This window comes from Schistocerca americana, chromosome X (assembly GCF_021461395.2).
Source record: "Schistocerca americana isolate TAMUIC-IGC-003095 chromosome X, iqSchAmer2.1, whole genome shotgun sequence".
Classification (NCBI taxonomy): domain Eukaryota; kingdom Metazoa; phylum Arthropoda; class Insecta; order Orthoptera; family Acrididae; genus Schistocerca; species Schistocerca americana.
Genome location: NC_060130.1, coordinates 832,550,871 through 832,560,327, shown reverse-complemented (window position 1 = coordinate 832,560,327; position 9,457 = coordinate 832,550,871). Strand labels below are relative to the sequence as shown.

General features: G+C 41.4%; 1 non-coding gene across 1 annotated transcript; it reads left to right on the top strand.

The window, feature by feature from the left end:
* The first annotated feature begins 1,173 nt into the window (after window positions 1-1,173).
* Window positions 1,174-1,248, top strand: Trnas-cga. Its single transcript has one exon. It is a non-coding gene; the product is annotated as a tRNA-Ser (tRNA).
* The last annotated feature ends 8,209 nt before the right edge of the window (window positions 1,249-9,457 follow it).

Below are 9,457 nucleotides of genomic sequence, written 5' to 3'. Positions count from 1 at the left end.
ACATATTGCATAGAAAACAATAGGTAACACTTGGTTTCAAAAACAATGTATGAAAAACATTCGGTATTAAATTATGATAGCTAGAACATGCGATAATAATCAAAATACACTGCTGTTACATTACAGGCTGGATAGATCCTTTATGTTGTATTAAAAACACCTCCAACAAACTGGATCGCTATGAACTGTTTCTAATAGAGTATTCCGGCATACTTGCTGGAGCAAAGGCATAAACCCTTTTAATCGTAAAATATTATGTATGCTTATTAAGTACGTAAAATTGTTAGAAAGGTCATAGTATCCAGAATGAGATTTTCACTCTGCAGCGGAGTGTGCGCTTATATGAAACTTCCTGGCAGATTAAAACTGTGTGCCAGACCGAGACTCGAACTCGGGACATTTGCCTTTTGCGGGCAAGTGCTCTACCAACTGAGCTACCGACGCACGACTCACGCCCGGTACTCACAGCTTTACTTCTGCCAGTACCTTGTCCCCTACCTTCCAAACTTTACAGAAGCTCTCCTGCGAACCGTGCGGAACTAGCACTCCTGAAAGAAAGGATATTGCGGAGACATGGCTTAGCCACAGCCTGGGGGATGTTTCCAGAATGAGATTTTCACTCTGCAGTGGAGTGTGCGCTGATATGAAACTTCCTGGCGGATTAAATCTGTGTGCCCGACCGAGACTCAAACTCGGGACCTTTGCCTTTCGCGGGCAAGTGCTCTACCAACCGAGCTACCGAAGCACGACTCACGCCCGGTACTCACAGCTTTACTTCTGCTAGTACCTCGTCCCCTACCTTCCAAACTTTACAGAAGCTCTCCTGCGAACCTTGCAGAACCAGCACTCCTGAAAGAAAGGATATTGCGGAGACATGGCTTAGCCACAGCCTGGGGGATGTTTCCAGAATGAGATTTTCACTCTGCAGCGGAGTGTGCGCTGATATGAAACATCCTGGCAGATTAAAACTGTGTGCCCGACCGAGACTCGAACTCGGGACATTTACCTTTTGCGGGCAAGTGCTCTATCAACCGAACTACCGAAGCACGACTCACGCCCGGTACTCACAGCTTTACTTCTGCCAGTACCTCATCCCCTACCTTCCAAACTTTACAGAAGCTCGTCCCCTACCATCTGGTAGAAGTAAAGCTGTGAGTACCGCGCGTGAGTCGTGTTTCGGTAGCTCAGTTGGTAGAGCACTTGCCCGCGAAAGGCAAAGGTCCCGAGTTCGAGTCTCGGTCGGGAACACAGTTTTAATCTGCCAGGAAGTTTCATATCAGCGCACACTCCGCTGCAGAGTGAAAATCTCATTCTGGAAACATCCCCCAGGCTGTGGCTAAGCCATGTCTCCGCAGTATCCTTTCTTTCAGGAGTGCTAGTTCTGCAAGGTTCGCAGGAGAGCTTCTGTAAAGTTTGGAAGGTAGGGGACGAGGTACTGGCAGAAGTAAAGCTGTGAGTACCGGGCGTGAGTCGTGCTTCGGTAGCTCAGTTGGTAGAGCACATGTCCGCGAAAGGCAAAGGTCCCGAGTTCGAGTCTCGGTTGGGCACACAGTTTTAAACTGCCAGCGAGTTTCAGGTCATAGTATGTTAGCTAAATCGTTAGAAATATCATGGTACGCTAACAATTCTGTGCGAGCAGCAGAAACTAACGTCCTGCACGGGGTGGGATAATATGTGCCGCAGCGATCTGGTGTTATAGCTTATCATTTGCAGGGACTATATACAAAATCTCAACCTTTATGTTATGCTACATGCTGATTGAGTGGATGACTGCTGTGCCAATCAGTTACTAGCCAGAGAGCTATCGGTCACCTGCAACATATCACTTGCCTGTATCTTGTATGTGTGCCTCTGCCTGAGTGAATAATTGCTCCCCTAACGTCTCAAAAGACCAAAATGGAAATTCGTAGATCTGTCCGAACACTTTCAGTGAATATGGCCCTAGATTGAACTTTTTCGAACAACTATTAACAGACTTCTGTGCATACCTCGCCAGAGTGGAATAATTCTGCTCTACAAATATGAATATAAGTGGAACACAATTGTACTTCGAGATGTGAAGGGATGACATGAAAGTACATTTCAGAAGATTGCAGACACAGACATGCTTTCTGAATTTCATTCTAATGCGTCGTACTAGCATCCATCTACGTCTGCATATAAGTCTATAACATGAAAACCATTATGAAGTGCATGAGAGAGGGTAGGTCCCATTTTACCAGCTATTTCGACAATTTCCCTTGCCATTCACGTACGGAGTGAGAGAAAAGTAATTGTTTACATGCCTTTGTGCATGCTGTAATTAACCTAGATTAGTCCTCACGTACCCTAATGTTGCGATGGGTAGACGTGTCTAACATTTTCCTACAATCAAAATTTAAAGCCGGTTTTGGAAACTTTTTTGAAGATTTCTCAGGATAGTTTCCGTTTTTATTTAAGAATCTCCCCTTTCAGTTTTTTCAACATCTCAGTGACACTCCCACGTGGGTCAAACAAACCTGTGACAATTTATGCTGCACTTCTCTGGAGATGTTCAGAATACCCGCCTAGTATGGGCCACACATACTTGTACAGTATCTTAGGATGGGTAACATGAGTTATTCGTAAGCAATCTCAATTGTTGACTAATAGGTTTAAGTAGTTCTGATGACCTCAGAAGTTAAGTCCCATTGTGCTCAGAGCCATTTTGAATCAACGACGTGTATGTTTTTTTGATTGCTGTGGAGTGTGAACCAAGTGAATGGTGAAATGAACTTCTGTTATTTCACACGGCAATTTCATGACCTATAATTCTCCTGCAGTTTAGCCAGCATCATGTATCGACAAGCATTTCTCATGAACGACGAACGACGTTTCAACCGCACATATCATCTTAAAGTAAAGTTCAGCGGCTCATCCAGCGACTTTCGGAAACTTACGGAATCATAAGCAACGATCACGCGTGATTTCCGTTTACCACGTAGAACGCGCATGTCGTTAATAGACCAGTAAAGGTTGCACCGAGTAGATATCGAAATTAAAAAATGAATTTGATGAATAGCAGCAGAAGCCTTAATCCACGCCCTTGTTCACGGAATCCAATCGAAGCTCACAATATGCACAATTCTGCGCAGATATGATAGCGGACTTCTTGTTCTGAGACGAGTGGGCAGCGTGAACCAGAGACTTCGATGAGTTTGTGGCTAGCTGGACAGGGCTGGGAGTGCCTAGATTAGCGCTGTAGGGTCGAATGCTGTAGGATGTCTTTCAGTTTATTAGTTAAACACGTTTCTGCTGTTTCCCTTGTAAGCCACTCACTTTTTCCCGTCTTGTGTTTGTAATGAAATCGGAACACGACTCGTGATTACAGTCAAGTGTGAACCAAGAGAACAATGAAATGAAATCCTATTATTTCACACGGGAATTTGATGATATTGTATTCCCCTACCATTTAGCTAACAGCAGTTGGTTATCGACAACCACAGTCATGTACGATGAACGACATTTGAACCCAGCATTCCAACTCAAAGTGAAGGTCAGAAAATTCATCCAGTGACTACTAGACATTGGCGGAATCATATGAGACGAACACAACTGACAGCGGGTTACCTCGAAAAATGAGCATGTCGTTTATGGAGCAGTGAATGTTGTGCAAAGTAGAAGGCGAATCTGAAGAAAAATTATCTAATAAGTAAGTGTTGCGGATGTACTAAACAACGCCCTTACTCACAGAATTTCAACAAAGCTTACAATGTACAACATTCTCCGCAAAACAGACAGGCGACCTCTTGCTCCGAGACCAGTGGGTGACGTGAACCAGAGACTATGATGATTGTTTCACAAGCTGGACAGGGCTGGAAGTTCCTAGCTTTGTGCTGTAGCATCGAAAACTGTAGGGTCTCAGTAAATGTCTAAGTGGCGCAATGCTGTCAGAGATACTATCCACCTGCTCATGGCGTGTGGGATACTCACGAGGGTATTGTGCTTAGGGGGCCTTTGCGTCCACATCATCCTGATCTGCGGCCGAATCATTAGCAACAACCTACAAGGGTTGAAAGCACTCGTAAAAAGGTGTGGAGTCCACAAAATAGAAGGTTGTGAAATTTACGGAAAAATCGAAGATGACAGAGGTGAAATTTATTGTGGCAAATGCAAGCGTATATCGAAAGCCTAAGCGTATGGAAAATAGAAGTACTGTATTATTGGCAAGGGACAACAATCTCGGATCAGCTGAGATAAAACTGGAGCTGCATGCCAAATAATTTCCTCAAGTCTCAGTATCAATTATCCGGATATTCCTATAACTCGATCTACCTATTAAACACTGGACTCACGCCCAGATGTGACTGGAAACATTAAACTCAAACTCATCTCACTTAATTTTTTCCCCATTCGGACTGTCGTCAATAAAGAAGCTTGTAATCATACAGATATGAATAGGAATAATTAGTGTTGGTCATGGTAAGACACATCGTTTATCATTGCTAAATGCCTTTTCTGAAAAGTACCTACTTTAGATGGTTCACAAGCCCACTAGAGATGGAAATATATTGGATCTAATGACAATAAGTGAACCAGACTTGTCTGAGTATGTTTATACTCAGAACGTTATCAGTGATAATTTGCCGTTTGTATATGAGGCAGTAGTGAAAGCGAAACAGTTGGGAAAAACGTAAGTAAACTGTTCATTATATCGAGAGTAAACTGTGAAAACATTCGTCCTACTGCTGGACATGTATGTCACTGACCTTATGGATAAATGTTTGCGGTTGCCTATGGTATCATGATTGTACCAAGTCGTGCTCATCTTTGCCTTAATGAAAGCTATTACCAGTAATCTCTTTCTTCAGTTCTTCAAAAACATAGAAATCGCATGGGGAGATCTCATGATCGAATGGAAGATGTGTTATAGCTTGCAGGGAAACTTCTGCAGTGTATTTGTAACAAGCCTAGCTGAATGTGGACAGGCATTTTGTTGCCATGGTTGTTTCGTGTACACTGCAGAAGTAATTTGGTAAGCCCTTGCACATCCTCCATACAGTCCCGACGTCTCCCCTAGTGGATTCTGTATTTTCTGAATTCTGAAGATGGATCTTCATCAACGCCGATCTGCTCCATATGAAGAGACACAGGTCTGGGTACAAACATGTTCCTTGAGCAGTTTTTTTTTTAGGCTAGTGATAAATGAAAACGGAAGCTGAAGCCAGGAAGTGGTGTATTGTAGACGGGCAGGGGGCGTTTCATTTTGATGATGATATAAATGATAATTTTGCGGAATCGGGGAAATATTCTGTGTAGAAATAGTTTTAATGTGCAACGTCAGGAAGAGTATTACATTCCGGAGACAACTGAAGTAGTTTGAGCGAGCAGATATGGGTAAAACGAAGACATTTCCAGCTAATTATCATAGCAGAAGGCTTGCAGCTAAATACAAAGTTTGTAGATGAGACATGATATCTTCGTAATTATTTTACGAGAAGGCAAGACAAAATGCAGGTATTTATCTGAATACCTGCATTAAAGCTATTTTGTCCACGTTGGAATCAGTGAACATTGCGACCGTTGATTAAAGTTGGTGAATGACGCAACGAGTGGTATTTGCGTCACTCAAAATGGCACTGAGCACTATGGGACTTAACATCTGAGGTCATCAATTCCCTAGACTCAGAACTACTTAAACCTAACTAACCTAAGGACATCACACACATCAATGCCCGAGGCAGGATTCGAACCCGCGACCGTAGCAGCTGCGCGGTTCCGGACTGAAGCGCCTAGAAACGCTCGGGCAAGACGGCCAGCTTGCGTCATTCACCAGCTACAAAAATATTATTACGATTCTATATCTTTATCTGTTTTATGTGATTATTGGTGTTTGTGTGTGTGTGTTTCATGAAGTGATCTGTCGTAGTTGAGAGCATATGTGACGCTACCCACGTGTAGGTTAGGAGAGAGTATTTGTGTTGTGCTGAATTATTTTGGTGATACACTGGTAGGTTTTTTGGGCGCATTTCGTGAGTATTCGTTGACAGTGACGTACATCCAGTGATACTGAAGTGTGCCTCAGTATTACTAGAGGGAGTATTCCAGAATTAATAATTTTATCAGTGTTATTTAGACGGTCAGGTATATTTAATAATTACTGTTTTAAGATTTGGACCACTTTTGTTGTGTCAAAAGCGCTCTATACCCAGTGGTGTTGAGGTTCATTCCTCACATCTTATCGACTTATCTCTATGTTTAGTCCTGTGAAGGTGTCGATGTTATCGTACATCGAAATCATTGGTGTCTCCTACATAAGTATTTCCGTAATTTGTTGTTTCAATTTGTGAAAGAAACTATTATCAGGAGTCCCATACATCTAGCTGATGGTCTGTGGGATACTCACCAGCCTCCGTTAGTTCAGATGCCAACGTTTCTCCAGAAAACAATGTCCTCACATAAAAAGGTTTCAAATGTGAAGCGAAAACATATCTTCTGTCACCATCCCCATTTTGTAAAATCGGGTTTTTCTGCTCCTCTGAGTTGCTCCAGTTGCTCTGAATGTTACTTCAGAACAGCAATCACCAGAACACACTTAATGAAAGTTGGTTTTTTGTACGCTGACTGTTACTTCGTGTGAACTTGCTAGTAGTCTAAAATTGGTAACCAAGAGAATTTTATTGTCCTAGTCCTCTTTTTTTGAAAAACTGGGGTTTTTAAAGTGTGCCTTTAGTTATTCCGAACATTGCTCCATAAGTACTATCCCTACATAGAAATAGTACTAAAATAGAAATTGAACCACGTTTTTAACAGCTGCCCTTTTCACACTTTTGTCCGTTTTCTTGCTGTGTGTTTCTGTGGTTTTTCTGAACACAGTACCCTCTGGTCAAACACTGCCGACAAGTAAACGGTATTGAAGTGGAAACCATACCAATTTTCTTATTAGCCTATCTTTTTGTGCAGAATTATAGTTTCTAAATTTGTTGTGACTTACTCTAGTTCTCAACAGTCTCCAGTACGACATTTTTGAATAGTTAATAACAATACTAATAATATGTAATCGATGTTGAAGTTTTCCCCCCTGTAGATAATAACATTTTCGTGATCGTTTGAGTTTCCGTCATCCTCTGTATTCTTCCACAACGGTATTTTAAAGCATCACAAACGCTGCAGTTAAGTGAAGATATTTCTTTCCACTTATCACTATAGAAAATGAAATTCCTTTAGGGAAGTGCTGAGCATATGTTTCTAAGTTTACATGTATGTCTAATTTGTTCCCTTTGGATTTCCTGCTAGTTAGCACTGATACCGGTTCGTTCCATCATTACGCAATGTTCCTTGTACCTGCACCCAACCCGTTCAATTGAACATTTCACAAGCTCTGCAGGCTACAAAGAGAAAGAGACGGGAATGTCCCTTGCAGATTATAATACGTCGCAATAGAACTATGATACTTCTATGAGTAATTTCAGCCATAAGAAGTGTTCGGCGACTTCAAGGGTAGTATTATCATCCGATTACTACACTCTCATGCTTCGATCAGGTAGACAAAAGGTGCCAAGCTCACGTATTTACCTGTATATCAGTGGTATAATCAGCAATTCTGATGAGAATGTATTTATAAACCATAAAAATATTTACATGTTTCTCCAAAAAATCATTATAATACCTAGTCCATAGTGCTGAAATTCCATGTCGTCAACATTATTGCTAAACGTCTGGACTGATATCCTGTATGAGAAACTGTGGGAGAAAAAGTTAAGAGATATAAAGCATCGGAGTTTGGTCTGTACCTTTAGATCAAAGGTATATGTGAAGAATGTCGAAACAATTTATCGGGAATTGTTGTTCCGACTGATCTTTTGTATATAGTAAGAAGCATCAGCTAAAACGAAAACGAAGAACTCATGTTCCAACAGAAATGGTAACCCGCAATATCTTATCTCGCATCTGGCCAAGAATCGAGTAAAATCAACTAACGAAATTTGGAGACACAGAGCTTCCGCAATTACCAACAAATTGAGTTTCAAGTAAGACAAAACAAGAGCTCCAAAATGCAATTTTTGGATTGACTGGATGCAGTCCGATTGAAAATCTCACGGTCATGAAGATTGAACGTTCGGTCTACATCCATAGCACGTCCATTATTGTACGCAAGAATAATTTGCTGTGTTCGTAAAGTATTCACAATACATCGTTATAGATGGAACAGGTTCACTACTAAAAAGATTGAAGAAACTAACAGGAGAGCTCAGTTCGCACATCTATCTTTATCAAATCGTCACAGAAACCCCGGTTTCCAGACTGCGCGTCTTTCAAATGTTGAGCGAGTCTCAAAACACAGATTCCATGCAATACTGGCTTAATGAAATTATTCACTTGCTTAGCAACCACAATACAAAATTTCCAGTAGAAATCGATGTCTGCGATTACGACAAAGCACTATTGGCTGCTTTCTAATGGAGTTTGGAGACAGCCGAGATCTAAAAGTTTATTTATCTCTAAAAAATGGTTCAAAAGGCTCTGAGCACTATGGGACTTAACATCTGAGGTCATCAGTCCCCTAGAACTTAGAAGTACTTAAACCTAACTAACCTAAGGACATCTCACACATCCATGCCCGAGGAAGGATTGGAACCTGCGACCGAGTTGTCGCTCGGTTCCAGACAGAAGCGCCTAGAACCGCTCGTTAATTATCTGTGTGTTTTAATTATTTGGACGAGTATGGTACTCACAAAGACGACAATCCCTATTGGCTGAGGAAGCATTCAAGATTCTGCGCCACATAACAAGAATAGAACTGACCATCTTCAGAGCAGTGGAACCAAAGAAAAAAAAAGGATAAATGAAGAAATTTAAACAACTGAGTATGTTGATGATAACGAAAACAACGATTACGAATCCGGTATTGTTAAATGGGCTACTACGTCATTTAATTTGTCCTTAAGAGAAGCTGAATATAGGTACTTAGCATAGACGGGGCATGATATCTATCTTTGTTACGGATCAGCTATAGGGCGAAGCATCATGGCAATTTTGTATTTTTTCCCCTTTATTCAGCTATTAGGATACCATCTTTATATCTGGGACTACAAATGGCATCTCGTCCGCAGCAGAGGCGGAATTTAACGATTTGACACATCGTTTGTTACTAAATAAGACTTGCCCAAAGCCAGGTGACAACTTCGTAACTCTTCATTTGATATCTCTTTCAGGACATCCCAAGCCAGCTTGGGCCAAAGAAGTCTACAATGATTCATCGAACACTGACCAGTCCGCTACTGGTTAATATAAACTACATGTAGTGGAAACGTCACATAGTATTTTATTGAATGTACAGACCTATGGACTGTTAATGCTGCAGAACCAGTGGAAAAATGAGTAGACACTGAACTGAAAAAATCGGAGTTGGTAACAGAACACCATGGAAACTACCACAAGTTAACACTTGAACACAAGTGGCTCAATAAAAACGGCCCCCAAAAAACGAAGAGTACTT